This window comes from Giraffa tippelskirchi, chromosome 3, assembly GCF_054371585.1.
Source record: "Giraffa tippelskirchi isolate mGirTip1 chromosome 3, T2T-mGirTip1v1.2.pri, whole genome shotgun sequence".
Classification (NCBI taxonomy): domain Eukaryota; kingdom Metazoa; phylum Chordata; class Mammalia; order Artiodactyla; family Giraffidae; genus Giraffa; species Giraffa tippelskirchi.
The window spans coordinates 101,332,891-101,358,773 of NC_137277.1; the positions used below are offsets into that span (position 1 = coordinate 101,332,891).

The window sequence follows — 25,883 nt, forward strand, 5'->3', positions numbered from 1 at the left end:
CTTAATGCTGAACCATTACAGTTCCCACTGCTGCTGAACATTATTTCATGGAGTCATGTAGTTTTATGTTTCTTCTCTTATTTATGTTTGTTTGGGGAATTTGTGAAATGCTTTTTGATCTGCAATAAGATGAGGGTTTTTTATACTGCAAAATAATGGGACTACATGCTGCATGAACTACCTTATCCTTTGTTCATTTTGCCCATTTTATTATACCCATTGGTAGCCAATAAATATGTCAACATGCTCTCATGTGAAACCTGTCAGACCTGTAAAGCATGACTCCTCATCATTGGATAGAAGTCTGAAAACAAATTTATCCCTGAAAAGAAATGAATGATAGGTTAAAGTATTTAAATCAGCCAGGAAATGGTAGCAACAATTTTCTTAAATGGCCATATTTAAACAAAGAACACTTTCTTTTTCTACTTTGAAATTATTAAGAAGCCTCAGTCTGAAAGGAAATCTGAAAAGTAAGTGCTACTAGCAGGAAAGTAAATTGGCTGCTACCATCATCTTCCAGAGTTTAAAGTCCTATTACCTCAATTTTATCATCTCTTTAAACCACTAAAAAACAATGACACATTTAAAAATCACTAAAAAACAGTCACAGCTGCACCATTCAATACAGTAGCCACTAGCTACATATTTAAATTTAATTTTAAATTAAAGTTTAATTAAAATTACACTAGCCACATTTAAAGCGCTCAATAACCACATGTGACTGGTAGCTACCATACTGAACAGTGTAGATAGAAAATATTTCCTTCATCACAGAAACCTCAATTGGTTAGCACTCTCTAAAGCATCATGTATACACATTTGTCATCATTTTTAGCTTTGGAAAATGTGCTCCACAGTCAAATTGTTAAATGCCACTTGTCTCAACCTGCACCTGTCCAATTTTACAAAGAATTTTAAGAAATCTCTAATTTGAGGTAAATAACTAGTGAGTGGCTGCCTTGTGAAACATAAGAGCCACTTTCATAATTTAAGGATTCCCAAATATCCTTTAGAAAAGATCTGATAATCCCTTTTAGACAATTGTTAGATACTCTTGTCTTTGTTTTTCTGAATTTCAATGAATTTAGGGAGTAGGCAGTAAACTTGTATCCCTATTAAATATTCAAAGGACATTAAACATTACAAAAATCTTTAATAGTAAGGAAATGAAACATCATGTTCCATTCAAACAGTACCATATCTTAATTATTTGAACGTAAGATCCCTTTCTCAATCTGAAAAGCACCTCTTAAACAATAACTGATCCTCTTTATTAAATGCAGGAGCCCTTTCTTTCATCAAAGGAGTAAGTGGATCTTTATCAGTCCAAAATGAAATGTTGGGGGTAGGGGATTGGTGATTGGAAAGGGGATTATTTTAATTCAGGGACAATGGAAGAATAATTCTGATCATAGAATAAAGCTACTTGTACATCATGCAAAGAAAGCCATTTCTCTCAAGTCATAGCCATAGCTGTGGTTCCCAACCCACTGCTATGCCTCCTTCCACTCTAAGGCTTACACAGCCACACACTTATAAACTGTAGGTCATGGGATTATTAACTCCCAGTCTCAGTGCACCCAGATATTTAAGTGCAAATAGTTAATGTTTTAGGTGGGCTCTAAAATTCTATGTGATTCAACAGTCAAGAATCCACCTGCCAATGCAAGAGATTCAGGTTCAATCCTTGTGTCGGGAAGATCCCCTGGAGAAGGAAAGGGCAACCCACTCCAGTATTCTTGCCTGGGAAATCCCATGGACAGAGGGGCCTGGCAGGCTATACAGTCCGTGGGGTCACAAAGATTTGGACACAACTTAGCAACTCAAAAACAACAACAGCTATGAATGAGTGGCTTATCTACTTCAAAAAGCATGAGTCACATTAAAGATTACAGAGGAAGGCCCTACTCAGGACCACATTGCAGGTAGGACAGTTTACACCCTCTAGCTCTTGTCTTTAGAATATACCCAACAGTGGCCCTTAAGTGGAAACTGACATTGAAAGAATCTAACTTTAAAGATGAGGCAATTTTGATTTTGACTTGGATAGTTTGGTAATTTTTTTTTAGATGTTTGTGTATTTTGCTATTGCTTAGCAGTTTAACTTCTCATTAAGGACTGTGAAGTGTGGTGGAGTCACATGCATTTGGATCAAAACCTTAATCCCTGCCACTTAATCACTTGATGATCTTGGGTAAATCTCTCAATCCTTTTGAAATTCAGCTTTTCCTTCTGGAAAAGGTGAGCTTTTTGACCTCAAATGAGGTTCATAGGAGGTCAGTGAAATTGCATATGTTGAAAATGCAATCTGTACAATTTATATTAAAAACAAGCTAATTTTTTTTAGTTATTTGCTCAGTACTTCAAAATGGTAGATAATATCCTTCCTCTTTCTTTCAAGCACTACTATTTTTAATCACTCATCGCCATGTATCCGGTGCTTGCTAAGTCGTTTATATATATTAAGTTTATTTATTATACAAATTTTTAGATGAGGAAACTGAGGCAGAGTAATACTCAGTAATATGCCTGCACAGAATTAACCCGAAACAGAGTTTCATATGTTGAAACTCGGAATGTGAACCCAACTTTCTAGTTCCGAAGCCACAGTTTATGCAACTTCACAACAGATGGAAATATAGTATTTAGTTTAGCCAATGGTAACAAAAATCTCAGGAAAGTGTTCATTTGTCTTCAATAAGGTAGAAAGTATGTTGACAATTAACATTCTCTTCCGATGAGTCAAAGGGAGCTTCACTAGAGAGTGGAGGCAGTGAGTATGTCTTATTCATACCTATTTTTTCACCAGTTAGTGCATTGTCTTTTGGGCCACTGCAGTTGGCTCTCACTAAATGTCTCTGTTGTTGGCTCTCATTAAATGTCTCTAAGTCATGTCTGACTCTTTACAACCCCATGTATTCTAGCCCACTAGGCTCCTCTATCCATGGGATTTTCCAGGCAAGAATTCTGGAGTGGATTTCCATCCCTGCATCTTCCTGACCCAGGGATCGAACCCACATATTCTACATTGGCAGGCAGATTCTTTACCGCTGAGCCACCGGAAAGCCTTAAATTTCTCTGTAGTTGACATAAAAATGTTTTGCATCATTCTGCTGTGAAGATGACTGAAACACAAGGATATGTGTAGTGTCTTATTCCAAAATATGGAATTTTATCTGAGGATTGTTTAAAAAATTAAATGTTAAATAATGAAGAATATATATGTATATATATACACATGCATAAAAACACACATGCACACACATATATATTTCCATCATATGGTCATGCATTTTAATTCTTTAACAAGTATGGAGAGAAACAGAATAATTTTCATTTTAGTTAACAGTATACTAATAAAATTTTTTTTGAAGTTTCAATTTCTGATTTGTTTCCATATCAGCAGTTTCCTTTTTTAAAAAAAAAAATTTCCTAAAAAAGTATTGGGTTGGTAGTAAATCCACAACAAAATTAAAATCTGACCACTACCTACCAAAATTTTCACTCTGCAACAGGAAGACTCAAAGGAGATGAAACACTCAAGGTTAATAAGATTATCACCATTCTCTCTCTCTCTTTTTTTGTATGTATATCTAAATCTGCGCCTCCCGGCCTTTCTTCACTAAGCAGAAGATTGTAATCATTGCTAAAGTCTCAGGTTTTTGCTTCTGTGCACAAAAATGAAATCAGTGGTGTGTAGCTGAATGCATTCCAGATAGCAATAGCATATCATTAGCATATCAGTGACAGCAACAAAGAATACATGACAACAAAACATTGCATACAAATGAAGTTGTGTATGAGTTTTCTACAAAAGAGAAACTGTTTCCTTGTTACTTTTGGAATGAGTCTTTACATTTTAGTATGCAGATCCAAAGCTTTGAAAATCTGAAAATTCTAGGAAATAAAATAGGAAACTCTGAGAAATCCAGATACCACCCCATTAAGTCCCTGCTGTTTTCTAAAGCATATCCTAATCTCCCAATGCTCCAAAATTTATCATCTATCTGCCCACAGTTAATACTTGTTAAAGCATCTAACCAGGAACCCCCAGTAAAAGCTGCAGTTTGTTTTATAAGCAAACTATTAAGATTTTTTTCTATTTTCACATTAAGATACAAGAAAATTATTTTAACCTGATGTGGTAAGATAAGTTAATACTAAAGGTAATAGAAACATATATATAAACAAATATAATAATATTAAATATATAAAATAAAGGCATTTGTATACAATTATACATAAATACATAGGTATATTTCTCATTCCCTAATAGACAAAAGATAAAAATGTTCTTTGTCAACAGGGAGTTGTCTTCTACATGGTGATTCACTTAACAATAATCTTTCCATCTTCTGGTGCCTCTTCTAAAGTCTTATCACCATCAACATCCAGTAGGCAGAAGGGGAAACCTCAGGGGAAATTTTATGGGCCTTACTTGGCGATACCATTCACATTCTATGGGTCAGATGAAAATCAAAGGCCCACATGTAACTGCAAGTCAGGCTGGGAAATGTACTAGATGTGTATCCAGGAAGAAGAGGAAACAGATTTTGGTGAAGAGCTAGTAATATCTACCATACCAGAATTCTCTAAATCCTGCCTGGCATAAATTATCACAGTTCTCTTCCAGCCTTTTCTCCAGCATAGGAAGTTACACTGTCCTCAGTGGAAGACACGCGATGGAAAAATTAGATGTGTGACTCATGCAGTTTACTACTCCTGTAGAACCATTGCGAGTCATTCTGCCCTTCCGTGGTTTGATCTCCACACAAACTTCTCTCTAAAAGAATCTTAAGTGCTATATTTTCAGTGAGTTTAAAAGCTCACTTTATACAGGATTTATTTCAGAAATAACATCAGAGAAGACATTGGAAACGGTTTTTGAAAAATACAAGACTCATCTGTCTGTACTTCTGACAAATAAACAAGGACTGAGAAAATATTGGTCAAGTCATATGAAAGACGTAAAACAAAAGCCTTTTCTCCAAATGACATACACAGTTCATGACAAACCTTTAACCTGAAACTAAATACATCTTTAAAATTAGCAGTGTTTTCTAGGTGTGAGCATGGCCCATTTTAATCGGCACACAGAAGAAATTTTATGAAGTCAGAATGATTTTGTGCTAGTACATTCCCCTTTAATCAGACTTTATTTCTGAACCTATGACGCGTGCTCTAAAAATTCTAAACTATTCATGAAATATCTTTGAAGAACAGATTAAGGTTTCACTATTTATAACTCAGTCAAGATACCAAACTGGGTAGATTGTAAACCTGCTGATACAGTAGCTTTTCTTCATCACTCTTTGAATTGTTGCTACTCAAGTTTCTAATTTATGTGCAAATTGAATTTGCCTAATGCATATAGTAAACTCCTTTTCTATTTTTTAAGCAGTTTCCTATACGGTGTGGTTTAAAGCACTCTCTCTGCATCTTATAAAAAGATAATGTAGCAAAGAGTTTATTTATTTTCTTTGTTTTTCATGTTACTTTCCATACACTCCACCCAGAGACTGGAGTGATTTTCTTTCATGAACTGAATATTCATCTGAAAGCAAAGTCTCCTATGCCCTGATCAGATTTAATTCAACTGAGAAACAAATGCACAACTGCTTTTGTGGCATTTGTTGAGAGCACAGATACCAAGGCATCAGGATTCTGTTTTCAATGCTGTTCCCAATCTTCTCAGACAGATGATTTACTGTTGCTTCCATTTACATTGTTTAAAAGGAATACATAATCCCCTCAGTGTGGGTTCACTTAATTTCATTGGACATTCACTCTATTACACACTATCTGAAAAACTAGGCATCAAGGACAAAATTTTTACTGTTCTAGGGGAATGAACAGTTTAGCAAATAGGATGGGCATGTTGACAGATCACTCGTGTTTATGCCAATGGTTATCAGCCGCTCAGTGTTCTAGGAATAATTTCAAATACTAGAGTCATTGATGGAATATTTGAAAAGATTAAAAGATTCAAAATATGTCAAAAATAATTTTCAAAGTGCCATTGCTACTGAATAACAATTTTGTAGGACTCTAGGCAGGCTTCCCCAGTGGCTCAGAGGTAAAGAATCCACCTGCAATGCAGGAGCCACAGGTGACTCGGGTTGGATCCCTGGATGGGGAAGATTTTTATTTTTCTTTAAAGAGAGAGGTGTTTATTCCATGATCAGTACAGACCAAATGCATATTCACTGTATGAAAGTCAAACCAATGACTCCAGAGTCTGGCCAACACTGAGGTGCCAGCGTCATGGTGTAGAGTGGGTTCTCATGGCACGTGTAACCTCACCAAGGGTTCCAATTATAAAATTTAAAAAAAGAAAGTCAGGGAAGGGGCAGCTGGTTGGTCGGGCCAAGCACTGAGAAGGGAGTCTCTGCCTCAGCCTGTGGCCTATGGCCCCTTGTACCCACCTCACCCCATGGCCCTTCCTTTTCTGGTTAAAAAAAAAGACTCAAAACAGATTTTACCTTAAAAATAAAAAGAAGAAACCAACTAATGTGGGGAGGAAACAAGGATAAGAAAACGCAGTTTTCCAGTTTTATAATTAAAAATAATAAAGTTTGAAACAGTAAAATATAAGCAGTTTTTCTTGTGTGTGTTTTGTATGTTTTGTTTTTTTGTGTGGGTTTTTTTTCTTTTTTTGAGTTTTTTTACACCAGTTTTGTGGAGTCACCAACCAACTTCGAACAAAGATATGCCAACTATGTTTCACTACACAGTACAGCCACAGTCACACACTACTCACTGCCTGGTGGCAGCCGCTGCTCAATGAGGAGGTGATCACACCATTTCGGAGACAAGCAGTACCATTGTGTCTGGAGGAGAAGAAAGAATTAAAAATAAAATCCTTCAAAAAAAAAAAAAAGAAACACAGGTGGGAAGGAACTGGTTGGTTCCTTCCAGTTGGAAGGAAATGGTTGGTGGCCTCACTCGCCAGGCGAGACCAGCCCACACACACACGTGTGACAGTTACTTCGCTCCAGATTGCCATGGACACAAACACACCTTCACAGCACTACTCCCTTTTGCACAAGCGAACACTTACAGAGAGCAGCTCTCAATTAAAGGCTTGTGGGGGGACGGGAAGGGACGAGCGGGGTCTATTCAAGGCAAAGTCAGCGCCAGCAAGGGGGTGGGCTAGCGCCCTTGCCACTTCCAGCTCTTGCAGGCCTGCCCTGGTCTCCTGGGTGTGGGCAGCGGCAGCTGGGGTGTGGAGAAGGACTCCGGGCGGGCAGGACGTCACGAACGTCACACTCTTGGGGACAATAAACCAGTCACAGTGGCGGCAGCAACGATGTCCTATGCACTGTGTAGCCATTTGGCGGAGAGAAGGGCCTCTGCTCCACACCCGGGCACTCGGGGCTTGGGTCTAGCCGGCACTTGCTCCTGGAGAGGCATGCCCTGTGCCGATGTCCTGTGGGAGGTAACAGGACGTCTGGCTGGCTATAAGGCAGCCCGCTCTGCGATCCTCATCTGCCCATCAGGCCTGCCCCGGGCATAGCATGCAGGAGAGCCAGGCCTGGAGATATCCCTTCGCCCTGCTACTGCCTCCACTGCTGCCCCTAACACTATGGAGAGTCAACGTTTTGTCAGGAAATCAAAGTCAGAGGTCACCTAGATGCTCTCAGAAAAGATTTTCTTCAAATATTGACAACAGATCACTCTGGAAATTCACGTCAATGGTAGATGCCGTCGCTTCCTGGCGCCTTCGCTTCTGCTCCTGCTTCCGGGCCAACTCTCTCTGCTGGTCCAGCATGGGCTGGGGCTGGCAACTCCAGGCCTGGGGGGCGGCGGCGGCGGCGACTACAGCAGCTGCCTGTGGCTGCTGCTGCTGCCGCTGTTCGCCAGAAACAGCAGGAACAGCTGCTGCTTCTCTTCCTGGCGCCGACGTGCCTCCTCGTGGGCTCGCCGGGCCTGCTCTAGCGCATCATCGTCCTCCTGGCTCCTCATGTGCTCCTGCCGCAGCCGCTCCTTCTCCTTCTCTGCGTGCTCAGCCTGCACCTTCAAGGCCCTCTCGCCCTCCCCCTTCTCCCCGGCCGCCCAGCGGAGCTGCTCGAAGCTGTCACTCGAGGACTTGCCTGTGGACAACGAGGTGGTGGGATGCTTCTGCACCAGGCTAGCCCTGGAGCCCATGTTCTTGATTTTTAGGTCCGTTTTGGGTGCAACTGGCGTCTTCGGCTCCTGTTTCTGTTTGTCCTTGTCTGGGGCCCCCGGTGGGGTGCTTTCTGCTCAAGGAGCCGAATGACAGGCCTCCTGACATCCACAGGCTTCATCTCAGGCCGCTGGGGCAAGTGGACAGGGGCCTTGATGCTCTTCGAGGAGGAGGGCATGACAACCCACTCCAGTGATCTTGCCTAGAGAATCTTGTAGACAGAGGAGCCTGGCAGGCTACGGTCCATAGCGTCACAAAGAGTTGGACTCACTAAAGCGACTTAGCACTCACCCACGCAGGACTCTCGGCATTATTTGATTCTCTATTTGCTTGGTAACTATAGCATTCTGTTGCTGTTTAAATAGACTGCCCTGACCATATTCTCTTACATATTCACTAGAAAAAGTTAGCATACATTCCAGTAAACATGGAAGTCTTTTTGTGGGACTGAGCCACCTACCTACCAAGATAATGTGCCCTGGATGATGATGACCATGATAAATACAATTTCATTATGTTTGGGCCATTATGAATTTGGGGATTTTTTTTTTTTGTTACCACTGCCGAAACTACTCTAACTAATACAACAATATAACCCCTAACCCCTACAATTTGTCACTTTATTAATCCTTGCTCCACTAAGCAAGCAAGCAAGCACTAAGGGGTCAGAAGAAAGAGGCTAAATAATATTTGCAAAATAGTTTCTTCTCTACCTGACCCTTAAGAGCCTTTTTCATAAAAACATCCACATACTTCTTCTTCACACTTATTTAAAAATAACCTCCTCATCTACAGTCTTATTCATTTGAAGTCCCTGACACCCTAGACAAAGGGTTAACCACTGTCTGTCCACTCATTCATATAACCCATACCCCTTATCCATGTATTTTCCAAAAAAAAAGACAAGAACTTGCCCGAAGACTAGACCTGAGAGGCTTTCCCTGCCCCATTTCTCTTCAAGGCAATCCTGCATGGGACTGTAATGCTACCATAGTCCACTCTGGACAGTACCATCCTTAAACTAGGCTAACTGCTTTTTCTTTTTCAGTGAACTTTTTGAGGGCCTAGGATTTATTTTAGGGAGGGGTCGCAGTGCAGCCTGAGTATGTGCAATGCATCTGAGGGATCTATTCTCTCAGTTTACTTGTGCTTTGAGGTCTTTCTTCAGGTGCTGAAACGGAGCCATAGCCCAGGAGTATGAGACCGCATAAAGGCAGTTTTATTAAACTGGCCCTGAACCATCATCCAAAAGAAGGTATTTACCTTTCCTTGAATAAACATTCCCAAATAAAATTTTTCTTTAACTACTCACAGTTCTTCTGAGTTCATCTCCATCAACCTATTTACTGAATGCCTTATTCTCTGCAAAATATATTTTATGATATTATCTTGACTAATCATTTAGCAAAATGACTAGTAAAACAAGTGAGGTAGTGGTCATATATTAATAGATTTCACTGCATATAACCTATGGGCTTCCCAGGTGACACTAGTGGTAAAGAACCCCCGCCTACCAATGCAGGAGGCATAAGAGATGTGGGTTTGATCCCTGGGTCAGGAAGATCCCCTGAAGGAGGGCATGGCCACTCACTGAAGTATTCAAGCCTGGAGAATCCCATGGACAGAGGAGCCTGTGGGCTACAGTCCATAGGGTCGCAAAGAATTGGACATGACTGAATTGACTTAGCATGCACATATGACATATACTTCATTGTCCAGAGAAGATGGCTTTTTAAAATGTTACCCCTAGAACAGCCAACTGGAGGTAACATTTTCTGAAGTTGGGTATTTATTCTACATAGAGTTCTCAGGTAAAAAAAATAGGACACCTAGTTAAATATGAATGTCAGATGACAAATTTTTAGTGTAAGTATACACTAAATTTTGCATGGGACATGCTTATGTTAAGAAGAATTCTTTGTTTATGTGAAATTCAAATGTAACTGGGCATCCTATATTTTTAATTGCTAAATCTGGCAACTCTATTTCCATAAGATGTGCTACATATTTTGTGCCATCAACAAATAGATGACACCATTTCTCACATTACCAGAGTACATGAGCCCAATAACCAAAGGGTAGAGGTAGGAGTAGCACTGATTACACCAAATAGTACACTAGAAAACAATTGGTTTTCCATCTCTAAGATTTGTTGCTGCTAATTTAGAAATCGTAGTTACTAAGAAAGGAGTGTTTCCACCAGAATGCATGATAATGGTTACATTGAGCTGAAAGCTGAGACTCCCCATGCCAAGAACAGGGCTGCTGTATTTCCTGGTGTTTGAGTTATATATTACTGTGTAATAAGTCACCCCCAAATCAGTGACTTGAAGAAACAATAACATCCCATTTGCTCAAAAGTTTTCAACTGGTCAAGCTCAGTGGAGGCATTTTGTCTCTGTTCCACTCAGAGATGTTCCACGTCTGGGGGTAGGGAGGGCTTGTGTGGAATCAACTGAAAGCTCAGTCACTCATATGTCTGGTGATTGATGCTGGCTGTAGCCTGGTACCTCAGCTGGGTCTGAAATCAGAATATCTCAATGTGGCTTTTCCATATTTTTTCTTGGCTTTCTCACAGCATGATGGCAGGATTTCAACAGGTCAGATACCCTAAGAGAGAACATCAGGTGAAAATTGTATTGCCTTTTCTAACCTTGCTTTTTTCTTTTCAAACCATCACTTTGCCAAGTAAGGGCCATATAGTCAACACTATCATTTTTCTGGTAGTCATGCACAGATATAAGAGTTGGGCCTTAAAGAAGGCTGAGCAGCAAAGAACTGATGCTTTCGAATTGTGGTGCTGGGGAAGACTCTGGAGAGTCCCTTGGACAGCAAAGAAATCAAACCAGTCAGTCCTGAAGGAAATCAACCCTGAATATACATTGGAAGGATTGATGCTGAAGCTGAAGCTCCAATACTTTGGCCAGTGAAGAGCTGACTCATTGGAAAAGACCCTGATGCTGGGAAACATTGAAGGCAGGAGAAGGGGATGACAGAGAATGAGATGGTTGGATGGCATCACTGACTTGATGGACATGAGTTTGGGTGGACTCTGGGAGTTGGTGATGGACAGGGAGGCCTGGGATGCTGTGGTTCATGGGGTCACAAAGAGTCAGACACAACTGAATGACTGAACTGAACTGAATTATGTTCAGTGTACCATATTTTCAGAGATTAAGAAATGTGTGATGCATTTTGGAAAATTTCCCATCCAAATAATTAAAGAAGCATGTTCCATAAAGTGATACCTTTACATTGAAATTCAAGACACACACATACACACTCTCCTCTTAACCTCAATGCGAACTCATAACTTTATCCCAAGATAATTTCTTCTTCAGATACCTGTATTTAATGGAAAATTAGTTTACCCAATTAACCAAGAATAAAACTGCAGTTGAATTTGATTTTTCCCAATCACTCGGTCTTATTTCTCCTCTAAAATCACTCTCAGGTCTAACAACCATGGTTCCATCCTAATTGTAGTGTGTACAATGGATGTTCATGGACCTGGACCCTGGTTATAAGTAGTGGGACTCTGAGCAAGGCTCTTGGTTTCTATAGTTAGTTTCTTTCCCAGAATGTAAAGGGGTTACACGTGATCCATATTTTACAAACAGCAAATCACAACTTACTAGAAAATCTTTAAATAAATATAATATGTTTCCATCAGCCTCTCTAAAATTTAAAAAGAGCAGAGCAAAAAAATGTCAAATGTCATCATAAATACTAAGGATAAACACTGTTCTGTTAAACATTTTTGTTTTTTTTGTAATTATGTGTGTATGTAAAACATTTCCTGTCTATGGCTCACAGTTACAAAAAAACAAACTTGAAAACCACTGCACTAGATGATTTGAAGTTCCTTCCATTGATAAATTATAAGATTTTATTCTGGGCCTTTACCATTTCATGCCAACAAAGGTCCATCTAGTCAAAGCTATGGTTTTTTCAGTAGTCATGTATGGATGTGAGAGTTGGACTACAAAGAAAGCTGAGCACCAAAGAATTGATGCTTTTGAACTGTGGTGTTGGTGAAGACTCTTGAGAGTCCCTGGGCTGCAAGGAGATCCAACCAGTCCATCCTAAAGGAAATCAGTCCTGAATACTCATTGGAGGGACTGATGCTGAAGCTGAAACTCCAATACTTTGGCCACCCAATACAAAGAACTGACTCACTGGAAAAGACCTTGATGCTGGGAAAGATGGAAGGCAGGAGGAGAAGGGGACAACAGAGGATGAGATGGTTGTATGGCATCACCGACTTGACATGAATTTGAGCAAGCTCTGGGAGATGGTGAAGGACAGGGAAGCCTAGCATGCTGCAGTCCATGGGGTTGCAAAGAGTTGTACATGACTTGGCAACTGAATAACAGCTACCTTGCTTTGGAAAATATGTTAAGTTCATTTCTACCACATCCTATTTGTTAAATTTAGGTCACTCAGGTGGGCCAAGTTCAAGAGAAGAATTAGAGTCTACCATTTAATGAGAAGACTCTTAAAGAACTGGAGGGCATTTTTCTTTTTTTTATCATTGCAGCTTGTGGGATCTTAGTCTCCCAACCAGTGATGGAACCCCCTGCATTTGATGCAAGCATTCTTAACCACTGGACCACCAGAGATGTCCCAAGGGCATTTTTAAAGGATCAGTCTATCCTCTTTCCATAAATTATTTACATTCCTGCTACATGCAGAAGTACTTCCCTGGTGGCTCAGATGGTAAAGAATGTGCCTGCAATGCAGGAGACCCGGGTTTGATCCCTGGCTCCGGAAGATCCCCTTGAGAAGGGAATGACAATCCACTCCCAGTATTCTTGCCTGGAGAATTCCAAGGGCAGAAGGGCCTGGCAAGCTACAGTCCATGGGGTCACAAAGAGTCAGACACAACTGAGCAACTGACACACACACACAGGCTAAATACATCCATCCTTCCTCACTATTCTCCCAAATTTTCATCTATTATGACATAAAGTTTCTGATCTTAGGCCTAGAACTTCATCATCTAACCAGATACAGATACGGATAAGGCTTTGTGCTTGTGATTCGAGTACAGCTCCTTCGAAACAGTTCTTGATATGAAGACTTGAAAACTAGAAACAAGTTATCTGCTGTTCACACATCCAACGTACAGTGGCTGGACATGGATAAGATAGCTTCGGTAAACCTTCCTGTTCAAAAATGAGGGAAATTAGAGATACTCAAGAGTTTCTAGTCCATAGTAATTCTGGAATACAGCCAGACACAAATTCCCATAATTTTGGTTAGAGCTCTGTTCTGACAACTGGAAATGATTCTCCACGGCTTTTGACTCTGCCCTCTGAACTCTCAGTCCACTCTCTGAGTCACTGTTTCTTTTCCATAAGAAATTGCCAGTGTTTGCAGCTAAGTAGATTCTCCAGCCTTTTCCTGTCATTCAGGGATCAAAAGCTTCTTTTAATTTTGTACTGTCTCAGTCCAAGTTGGTCATGTTTCTACCAAAACCATTTCCTTAAACTCTTTGTGACTTATTGACTTCATTCCATTAGTAAAAGTCATACTTTTAAATCTCATGAAGATGAATCTTTCTTTAAATTGAGGTTTCTTTAAGACTCTATGAGATAACACCTTTAAGATTCTTAGAAGTTCTATTTAATATTGGGAAAAAAATCTGTGAGACATACCTGTAATATTATTAGAGGAACTTTTGTTTAAGGTGCCAAATTAAATCTTTTTTGCTTTATATCAAAGGTTTTAAGCTCATGGCCTAGTCTTAATCTTTAGGCTGTATTCCTGACAGGAACCTGGATTTCATATCTACCCAGAAGTTATTTTTTAAGTTTAGCATTGTTTGCCATCTGGAAAGACTGGTGATAAAGAACAGTTTGTTTTTGATTTTCAAATGAAGCAAATTTTGGCTCCTTAACATTTCTTTTTTCAGCTTATCTCTCCTTCTTGCAGCATTTTACTATAGGCAGCTAGAAGAAGCCAGGAAATACCCTAAATACTGTGCCTAAAATTATCCTTAGTTAGGTCAGCCATTTCATTGAGTATATTTTCTATTTTCCATGTTACTGCAGGTGACAGTATTGTTCAACTTTCCACCATCACAGAGCAAGAGCCTCCTTTTTTTCCAGCTTGCAATAATGTTTTCCTCACTTTCTGTTAAGCCTTCACCAATGGCCCGTTCATGGGCCATCAGTCTTCTGCTAACAGTCTCTTCAAGGTTCTTAAGCTTTCACTAACATTGCCCTCCTGGTCCTTCCAGAACCCACTCATAATCCAATTCCAATGCCACTGCCACATATTTTTAATTTGTATTATGGCAGCAGCCTACTTTCTAGTACCAAAATGTGTCCTCTAAATGTGTCCTCTGTTACTGAGAAATAAACCATCCCAAAATGTAGTACTATAAAGATAACATTTATTTTGCTCACAAATCTGAAGTTTGAGCAGGGTTTAGCTGGGAGGTCTGTCTCTGCTCTACTCACCTTCAGCTAGTATGGCTCAAAGACTGAGAGCTGGCGTTCAGGTGGAAGCCTTACCGCCTTTGATGATCTAAGTGTCATTTGCACAACATTCTATTCATGAGAGCGGGTCACTAAAGCCAGCCCATGAGATAGACTTAGACTCTACCACTTAGAGGAAGAATTTGCAGACCTTTAGAAACCACCACAGATGGGAAGACTGCTTTTGATTTTCAAGGGGAAATTTAGCAGCTGCTACATAGTGTAGCAGAAAGGAGTATATCATGAACTTGGGGGTGGAATAACTGTACAGTGTGAGGAGAACTCAGACACTGTTCTTAGGTGTGTAAATCAGAACATTTGCTCTGCAAAGATCTAGTTGTTTAGAATGTGTGCATATTATTCAGCAGAGCAGCTACACCCGCTGAAGACATCTAAGAGAAACTAACACAGGCACAAAATGGGACACCACCAACATGACAGAGCTGGTAATATTATTTCCTAATGGCTCAGATGGTAAAGAATCTGCCTGCAATGGAGGAGACCTGGGTTCAATCCCTCGGTCAGGAAGATCAACCGGAGAAGGGAATGGCAACCCACTCCAGTATTCTTGCCTGGAGAATTCCATGGACAGAGGAGCCTGGTGGGCTACCATCCATGGGGTCACAAAGAGTCAGACATGGCTGAGCAACTAACACTTTCATTTTCACACTTTTCAAACTATATAAATAATTTAATAAAAAATTGATAATGAAATACATACAATGAAATAGTATGTAGTATTTAACACAAATAACCTTGAACTATATGCATCAGTGAGCCTCCCAGGTGACTTACTGGTAAAGAATCTGCTTGCCAATGCAGGAGGCACAGGTTTGATCCCTGGGTTTGCAAGTTCCCTGGAGAAGGAACTGACAGCCCACTCCAGTGGTCTTGCCTGGAAAATCCCATGGATAGAAGAACTGGCAGGCTACAGTCCATGAGGTATCAAAAGAGTCAGACATGACTTAGTGACTAAACAACAATATGCATCAGTAGAAATAAATCTACAGAACAATACTGAATGAAAAAAGCAGAATTATATACAGACAGTGATGTTTGAAAGCTTGCAAACTTTTTATTTGGAATATATACATATATAATAATAGAATAGAAATATGAATATTGAAATGGTAAATATAAAATTTAGCAAAAATGATTATCTCTGGGAAGAAAGAAAAAAAAAGGATTGGAGAAACAAGGAGCTTTACTATATTTGTAATGTTTTACTTTCTTAAAAATAATTTTGAAGCCAATATTGGGAAAACGTCAAGAGTTTATTTAAGATTGGGTGGGGGGTACATGACTACTCTCTTTGTTGTCATGTCTTCTGTAATCTGAAGTACTTTAATTAATAAAACAACATATATATAATAAACAAGCTCCATAATGTTTATCTTGAAGATGAGAAAGAGAAGCTGAGTGGGAAATGTTGGTTAAGATAATGACCTCTTAAGAATTACCTCCATCATAATGCAACAAGTTCAGTGGGCTCAGCTCAGGAGACAGTGATTAGACTTCCGTTGTCATGAACACAGAGCAAAGAGAATGATGTCTAAAATTTGCAGCAGTCACAGGGTCAGAAGCCCTTACCCTCTAACTATTCCCAGCAAGGAAAGCTGTCCCAAATCACCACTTGTGATGGTCTGATGGGAATGGGAGTTGTCCCCTCTTTCAGGACTTGCCTTGTTTTCAGAAAACACTATCAGCTGAGCTGTCATTTTTAACAAAGCCCAAAAGGAGAGTGAAAGCTTTGTTTCTCTCTTTGCCCACCCCTCAAATGTTGTTTGACAAACCTATTCAGTTTTAAATAAACCGTTATGTTGCACAGCTGCACTGTGCTGATATGAAAGTGAGTTGATCGCGCTGTCTGTAATTATAAGGGGCAGTGTGGAGGTTGTGTGATGTGAAAAGTTTATATGCATACAGATTAACTGCAAAACCAAATAAAAAACCTCTCAGCAGAGATGAGGAGGTAGAGATTGTAGATCTTTCTGGGATTTAGGGCTGGGTTTCACTTTTCTCCAAAGAGGTAACTCATTCATGTCTAAAGGTAAAGAAAAAAATGAAAGAGAATACAGATAAATACAAGAATTTTAAAACATTTTTTAGGCCTTTCTTTCCTTATTTCAGTAGTTGGAGACCAAATTGAATCAAAAAATAAGGATAACAAAAAATGAGTAGCGATAGCAGATTTTCGAATTGACCAACATGAAGATCATGTAAGAAGGCCCCCTGGAAATGATGAGAATCTGAAAACTGAGCTTGAGACTTAGACCTGACATAAATTACCATTTCTGTGAAGTTGAGGCATCATATAATGAGAGTCAGGGGCTAGATCAATGTTTCTCAAATGTATTCCTGAGGCCATCTATGTCAGAATCAAGTAGAGGTCCCCGTGACAAATGCAGATTCTTGGAGCACCCCACAGATCTGCATGATTAGCATGCATTGGCCAGGCTAATAAGATACATTTTAACAACTCTGTAAGTTTGTGTATACTATTTGAGATCCAGTACTGAGTATATCAGATGTTTTTTTTTAAAATGCATGTCCAACACCCTTCATTTTTATTTATTTTTTTAATTTTAGTATAGTTGATTTACAATGTTATGTTAATTTAGGTGTATAGCACAGTGATTCAGTTTATATATATATTCAGTTAGTGTTAGTTGCTCAGTCGTGTCCAACTCTTTACAACCCTATGGACTGTAACCTGCCAGGCCCCTCAGTCCATGGAATTCTCCAGGCAAGAATACTGGAGTGGGATGCCATTCCCTTCTACAGGGGATCTTCCCAACACAGGAATCCAACCTGGGTCTCCTGCATTGCAGGCAGATTCTTTACTGTCTGCGTCACCAGGAAAGCCCAGATATATATATATTAGATTCTTTTCCCTTATAGGTTATTACAAAATGTTAAGTATAGCTGTCCACCTGAAACTATCACAACATTGTTAATCAGCTATACTTCAATATAAAATAAAAAGTTAAAAAATATATTTCATAGAGTTCCTTGTGCTCTACAGTAGGTCCTCATTGGTTTTCTACTTTATATATAATAGTGTGCATACCAGATTTTAAATACTACCTCCAAATCTTTGATGATTGAACAAGATTCCATTTGACCATGCCCAGATTGTATGACATTTTCTTCATGCTGTAAGAAAATTAATCTGTTTTCTTAAGGTTTTGGGGTAGTTTTCCAAAATGTAAGGTATAATCTGCCCTTTGAATAAAAGTGTTCCTGGTAAAAAAAACAGCTCTGTCTAGAAATTTCTGTTGATGACACTGATGAAGAAATAGAATAGATAGTTCTTACATTCAGAAGCATTATCATTTAATTCCATACAGTGAATCAGAATAGGATATTTAGAAACATTTAGAAAGGGATGGTAAGAGTTTTCATAGGAAATACCAGGATTAGCTTCCTTAGTTTATTGCTTTCTGCACTCATCTGCAATATTTCACTGTGTTGATTCTAGTTCAGTGTCTTTAAATTTGCTTTCTACTCGTTTTCTTTCATTAAATATTTGCTACGTCTTCTAAATGCCAGGAGTTTTGTTTCATGCATGGGATGCTAAGATTGAAAAAGACACTTTCCTCAAAGAACTCACATGTATTGGGGTAAAGAAGCAATATACACTACCATATTATTGTTGTTTAGTCAGTAAGTCATGTCTGATTCTTTTGCGAATCCATGGACTGTAGCCATCCAGGCTCCACTGTCCGTGGGATTTCCCAGGCAAGAATACTGGAGTGCGTTACCATTGCCTTCTCCAGGGGATCTTCCCAACCCAGGGATTAAACCCATGTCTCCTTCATTGGCAGGAAGATTCTTTACCAATGAGCCACCAGTGAAGCCCCAACCATATTATTATGGAGGTATTTATATGAATAAAATGATTTAACACCATAGAAAAGGAAGCAACTTGCTCTCATTCAGAGAAGTCAAGGTCAGTTTTACCAAAGAGGTGATACTGGATCTGGATCTTAGAGACTGTTATGCTAGAGAGGGAAGATGGGCAAAAAAGGTCAGAGTGAATGTGAGTAAGAAGGGAAGCCTAAGCAAAGGCATAAAAATTTTAAATGGTTCCATCTGTTTAAGAAATGATATATTATTCTTGGTTTAGGGGAGAAAGATAGTATATAAGTTTGCAAAATAAATTTAGGATCAAGTTGGGAAGATCTTGAATGCCATGCTAAAACTTACAATAATTTTTAATTCAATACTAAGGCTTGCTGTGATTTATGCTTGAAAAATGTTCTCTAGAACAAATATGAAAAGTAGAGAATAATCAATAGTGAATAGGCCAGTTAGGAGACTGGCACAGTACAGTTCTAGAGGAGCCCCTGAATTAGTAAAGAAGCAAAAGCAATAAAAAGAAAGGAGAATTGGAGAATTATTTCAGGAGCAAAACTTAGCAGATTAGATATGTGGAAAGAAAGGGCCTAGATGAAAGGTCAGAGATGTTTCTGTGGTTTCTAGATTTTGGTGACTGAGAAGATGGAGAAACAATTAATAAAGATAGATCAATCGAGAAATAGGAGTAGCATGGGAGGATGAGCTTGATTTTTTAAATTTTTGAAGTACTTGAGATTTGGAGCTCATGAAAATGTGGGCCTGGGCAAAGCAAATTGGAAGAAATCAGCATAAAGTTCATGGCTGAAATCACCGGAGCACATAGGCTGCTAACGGAGGAAGTTAGAATGACAGTATAAAAGAGTTAAGGTTTGAAATCGGAGTATAGCTGGGACTTCTCTTGTGGTCCAGTGGCTAAGACTCTGAGCTCCCAATGCAGGGGGCCTGGGTTTGATCCCTGTTCATGGGACTAGATCCAGAATGCCACAACTAACATACCCTGTATGCTGCAACTGAGACGGGTACAGCCAAATAAATACAAGAAAGAAATAAAGAAACTGGAGTACCTCTACTTTTAATTCCTGTTTCATACTGGCAGACATCACAGTAAATCACCTGTAACAGAATGAGATGGGCTTCCCTGGTGGCTGAGACAGTAAAGAATCTGCCTGCAATGAGGGAGACCTGGGTTCGACCCCTGGGTCAGGAAGATCCCCTGGAGAAGGGAATGCCAACCCCGTCCAGTATTCTTGCCTGGAGAATTCCATCTACAGAGAAGCCTGGCGGGCTACTGTACATGGGGTCGCAAAGAGTCGGACACTACTGAGTGACTAATACTAACACTAAATAGAATGTGACAGCGAATGTGAGCATCTAGTTAACATGAAGAAGAAAGTTATAAAAAAGTTAAAGAAAGGCACAGAACTGCTAAATTGGCAATGCTTAAAGTAGCAATTGACTATAACATTTCTTTCTTCAGATAGGACCACACCAGATACATCACATCTTCATAAGAGAGGGTTTATAATAATTATGTTAAATATATTTAATGAAGGGTATCAATATTATTAGATTAAAAGAAAGAGAAGCTGGTGACAGCTTGTTTGCAATGAATGCAAAAATAGATATGCCATTACTTTATGTGGACCACTAATTAAGTCTTTTATAAGTTTTCTACAACTTGTTAAGAATTATTTGTGAGAAATTGAAAGGAAAAATTATATGAAGAGGGAAATACCCAGAAATAAAAGGAAGTGAACAAGTTATGTTTTAATTTTCTCTCAAAGTCTTTCTTAGCTTATGATTTTATTGCTAAAATTGATAGAGTGAGGAGAAGAGAATGAATTTAATTCATGATAATAGACACTTTCCCATTAGATAAAGAATTTAGCAATTTAGAGAATGAGAATCTGGCTTATTATTTTAATTAATTCAGTAAGATTTTAACAAATTTTTATCGAGTGCTTGCCATATGCTAGATACTATTCTAGGTGCTGGGATATACCAGTGAACAAGATAGATGAAAATTCCTGCCTTTGTAAAGCTTATCAAATAAATGGTTGTTGTTGTTCAGTTGCTAGGTCATGTCTGACTCTTGGCAACCCCATGGACTTCAGCCCACCAAGTCTCCTGTATCATGGGATCTCCCAGCCAAGAGTACTGGAGTGGGTTGTCATTTCCTACTCCAGGGGATCTTCTCCACTCAGGGATCGATCTTGCATCTCCAATATCTCCTTCATTGGCAAGCAGGTTCTTCACCACTGTGTCACCAGGGAAGTCCTGTCAAATAAATAACTAACAATTAATCACTGGTAATTAGAGTAAAGGGGAGTCAGGGAAAAGGGATAGGATGTATATGGGGACAGTAGTGGTTGAAATTGCAAGAAGAATGATCAAGAGAAACATCATAGAGAAGGTAATATTTGAGCCAAAACCATGGAGAAATTGGAGGGAGGAATGGTTCCACGCAGAGGTCGTAGCAAATTCCAAGACAAGAGTAGGCAGATGCTTGCTGTGTTGGGAGAACAGACAGGAGGCCTGAGAACCTGAACTGGAGAATCCCCAGAGTCAGGGCAGAGGTGACAGGCAGTCTTGGCCATCCTGAGAACTTTACCTTTTTTTCTGAGTGAGATGCCAAAGGAGATTTTCAAGCAGAGTTGAAAGAATTCTACAGTCTTATATAACTGTGGAATTAGGTTTGGGCAGCTTTCTTACAGTAAATAAATTTCTCATTTTTTTGTATGTACATGCTGTGTTAGCCGGGGCTTCTCTGGTTGCACAGACGGTAAAGAATCTGCCTGCTATGTGGAAGACCTGGGTTCGATCCCTGGGTTGGGAAGATCCCATGGAGGAAGGCATGGCAACCCACTCCAGTATTCTTGCCTGGAAAATCCTACGAACGGAGGAGCCTGGTAGGCTGCGGTCCATGGGGTCACTAAAAGTCGGACACGACTGAGCGACTTCACTTTCACTTTTCCCTTTCATGCACTGGAGAAGGAAATGGCAACCCACTCCAGTGTTCTTTCCTGGAGAATCCCAGGGATGGAGGAGCCTGGCAGGTTGCCGTCTATGGGGTCACACAGAGTCGGACACGACTGAAGCGACTTAGCAGCAGCAAAGCAACTAAGCATAGCATAGCATATTGTGTTAGGCAGAATTCTAAGGATGTCCTTCAAGATTCCCCTTCTCTGGTTGCTCAGTACTAATTTGGATACTAGTATGAAGCTGTTATTAGCTGGCTTTAAAATAAGGAGATTACCTAGGATTATCTGAGTAGGTCCAATGTAACAATGTGAGCTCTTAAAAGCAGAGGAAAAAGGCAGGTGAGTTAAGCAGAGGGTGAGATAAGAGACCTTGGACTTAGGGTATCTCCTCTTCGCCGCTCGCCTCTCCAGCCCCAGGCAGCCGCCACCCACCACTCCAGCGCCACGCGGTCCCCACTTCCAAGGTCAGGAGCAGTGGCTGTGCTTCACTAGGCCGGCTATGTGGAGATACCCCACGTCCAAGGTCAGACAAACCCCAGTAAGATGGTAGGCACTAGAACTGCTGTGAGGAGATACCCCGAGTCCAAGGTCAAAGGAGAAGACCCAGCAAGACAGTAAAGGAGGGGCGAATTCACGTTTAGAATCAAACCCCATTCCCACCCACCAGTGACACTCAGAGGACTCAAAACAAACCTTGTGCGCACCAGGACTCAGGGACCCCACGGAGACTGAGACAGAACTGTGTTTGAGCATCTCCGGTGGAGGTACAGGTCAGCAGTGGTCTGCCACAGGGACAGGGGCTTTGGGTGTGGGTATGGCATAAGTCCTCTTAGAGGAGGTCACCATTAATCCCACCATAGAGCTGCCAGAACTTACACGGGACTGGGAAATAGACTCTTGGAGGGCACAACAGAACCTTGTGCACCAGGACCCAGGAGAAAGGAACAGTGACCCCACAGGAGACTGCCCCAGACTTGCCTGTGGTGTCCAGGAATCTCCAGTGGAGGCGTGGGTCAGTGGCGGCCAGCTGCAGGGTTAGGGGCACGGACTGTAGCAGTACATGCATGGGATCTTTTGAGGGAGGTTGCTATCGTCTTCATTACCTCCACCATAGTTTGGCCCCAGGTAAACATAGTTTAACATAGTTTGTTCCCCAGGGAGGGAACACAGCTCCACCCATCAACAGAAAATTGTATTAAAGATTTACTGAGCATGGCCCTGCCCATCAGAACAAGACCCAGTTTCCCCCTCAGTCAGTCTCTCCCATCAGGAAGCTTTCATAACCCTCTTATCCTTCTCCATCAGAAGGCAGACAGACTGAAAACCACAATTACAGAAAACTAACCAATGGACCACAGCCTTGTCTAACTCAATGAACCTATGAGCCATGCCGTGTAGGGCCACCCAAGACGGGTGGGTCATTGTGGAGAGTTCTGACAAAATGTGGTCCACTGGAGAAGGGAATAGAAAACCACTTCAGTCTTCCTGCCTTAAGAACCCCATGAACAGTATGAAAGGCAAAAAGATAGGACACTGAAAGATGAACTCCCCAGGTCGATAGGTGCCCAATATTGCTACTGGAGATCAGTGGAGAAATAACTCCAGAAAGAATGAAGAGACGGAGCCAAAGCAAAAACAACACCCAGTTGTGGATGTGACTGGTGATGGAAGCAAGGTCCGATGCTGTAAAGAGCAATATTGCACAGGAACCTGGAATATTAGGTCTATGAATCAAGGCAAATGGGAAGTGATCAAACAGGAGATGGCAAGAGTGAACATTGACATATTAGGAATCAGTGAACTAAAATGGACTGGAATGGGTGACTTTAACTCAGATGACCATCATACCTACTACTGTGGGCAGGAATCCCTTAGAAGAAATGGAGTAGTCATCATAGTCAACAAAAGAGTCTGAAATGCAGTACTTGGATGCAGTCTCAAAAACGACAGAATGATCTCTGTTTGTTTCCAAGGCAAACCATTCAATATCATGGTAATCCAAGCCTATGCCCTGACCAGTAATGCTTAAGAAGCTGACGTTGAATGGTTCTATGAAGACCTACAAGACCTTCTAGAACTAACACCCAAAAAAGATGTCCTTTCCTTTATAGGGGACTGTAATGAAAAAGTAGGAAGTCAAGAAACACTGGAGAAGGCAATGGCACCCCCACTCCAGTACTCTTGCCTGGGAAACCCCGTGGACGGAGGAGCCTGGTAGGCTGCAGACAGTGGGGTCGCGAAGAGTCAGACACGACTGAGAGACTTCACTTTCACTTTTCACTTTCATGCACTGGAGAAGGAAATGGCAACCCACTCCAGTATTCTTGCCTGGAGAATCCCAGGGACGGAGGAGCCTGGTGGGCTGCCGTCTACGGAGTCGCACAGAGTCGGACACGACTGACGCGACTTAGCAGCAGCAGCAGCAAGAAACACCTGGAGTAACACGAAAATTTGGCCTTGGAGTACAGAATGAAGCAGGGCTAAATTTTGACAAGAGAACACACTGATCATAGCAAACACCCTCTTCCAACAACACAAGAGAAGACTCTACACATGGACATCACCGGATGATCAATACCAAAATCAGATTGACTATATTCTTTGCAGCCAAAGATGGAGAAGCTCTATACAGTCAGCAAAAAGAAGACTGGGAGCTGACTGTGGCTCAGATCATGAACTCCTTATTGCCAAATTCAGACTTAAATTGAAGAAAGCAGGGAAAACCACTATTCAGGTATACCCTAAATCAAATCCCTAACGATTATACAGTGGAAGTGAGAAATAGATTTAAGGGACTAGATCTGATAGACAGAGTGCCTGATGAACTATGGACGGAGGTTCGTGACATTGTACAGGAGAAAGGGAGCAAGACCATTCCCAAGAAAAAGAAATGCAAAAAAGCAAAATGGCTGTCTGAGGAGGCCTTACAAATAGCTGTGAAAAGAAGGGAAGAGAAAAGCAAAGGAGAAAAGGAAAGATATTCCCATTTGAATGCAGAGTTCCAAAGAATAGCAAAGAGAGATAAGAAAGCCTTCCTCAGTGATCAGTGCAAAGATATAGAGTAAAACAATAGAATGGGAAAGACTAGAGATCACTTTAATAAAATTAGAGATAGCAAGGGAACATTTCATGCAACGATGGGCTCAATAAAGGACAGAAATTGTATGGACCTAACAGAAGCAGAAGATATTAAGAAGAGATGGCAAGAACAAACAGAAGAACTTACAAAAAATAGCTTCACGACCCAGATAATCACCATGGTGTGATTACTGACCTAGAGCCAGACATCCTGGAATGTGAAGTCAAGTGGGCCTTAGGAAGCATCACTATGAACAAAGCTAGTGGAGGTGATGAAATTCCAGTTGAGCTATTTCAAATCCTGAAAGATGATGCTGTGAAAGTGCTGCACTCAATATGCCAGCAAATTTGGAAAACTCAGCAGTGGCCACAGGACTGGAAAAGGTCAGTTTTCATTTCAGTCCCAAAGAAAGGCAATGACAAAGAATGCTCAAACTACCACACAATTGCACTCATCTCACATGCTAGTAAATTACTGCTAAAAATTCTCCAAGCCAGGCCTTCAGCAATATGTGAACTGTGAACTTCCAGATGTTCAAGCTGGTTTTAGAAAAAGCAGAGGAACCAGAAATCAAATTGTCAACATCTGCTGGATCACCGAAAAAGCAAGAGAGTTCCAGGAAAACATCTATTTCTGCTTTATTGACTACGCCAAGGCCTTTGACTGTGTCGATCACAGTAAACTGTGGAAAATTCTGAAAGAGATGGGCATACCAGATCACCTGACTTGCCTCTTGAGAAACCTGTATGCAGGTCAGGAAGCAACAGTTAGAATTGGACATGGAACAACTGACTGGTTCCAAAAAGGGAAAGGAGTACATCAAGGCTATATATTGTCACCCTGCTTATTTAACTTATATGCAGAGTACATCATGAGAAACACTGAGCTGGAGGAAGCACAAGCTGGAATCAAGAGTCCCAGGAGAAATATCAGTAACCTCATATACACAGATGACACCATCCTTATGGCAGAAAGTGAAGAAGTACTAAAGAACCTCTTGATGAAAGTGAAAGAGGAGAGTGAAAAAGTTGGCTTAAAACTCAACATTCAGAAAACAAAGCTCATGGCATCTGGTCCTATCATTTCATGGCAAATAGATGGGGAAACAGTGGAAACAGTGGCTGACTTTATTTTGGGGGGCTCCAAAATCACTCCAGATGGTGACTGCAGCCATGAAATAAAAAGACGCTTACTCCTTGGAAGAAAAGTTATGACCAACCTAGACAGCATATTAAAAAGCAGAGACATTACTTTGCCAGCAAAAGTCCATCTAGTCAAGGCTATGGTTTTTCCAGTAGTCATGTATA

At 40.6% G+C, this 25,883-nt stretch overlaps 1 pseudogene; it reads right to left on the reverse strand.

Moving 5' to 3' along the window:
• Nucleotides 1-7,642: 7,642 nt before the first annotated feature.
• On the reverse strand, nucleotides 7,643-22,563 carry LOC145540453 (bromodomain-containing protein 4 pseudogene; annotated as a pseudogene).
• Between the last annotated feature and the right edge of the window lie 3,320 nt (nucleotides 22,564-25,883).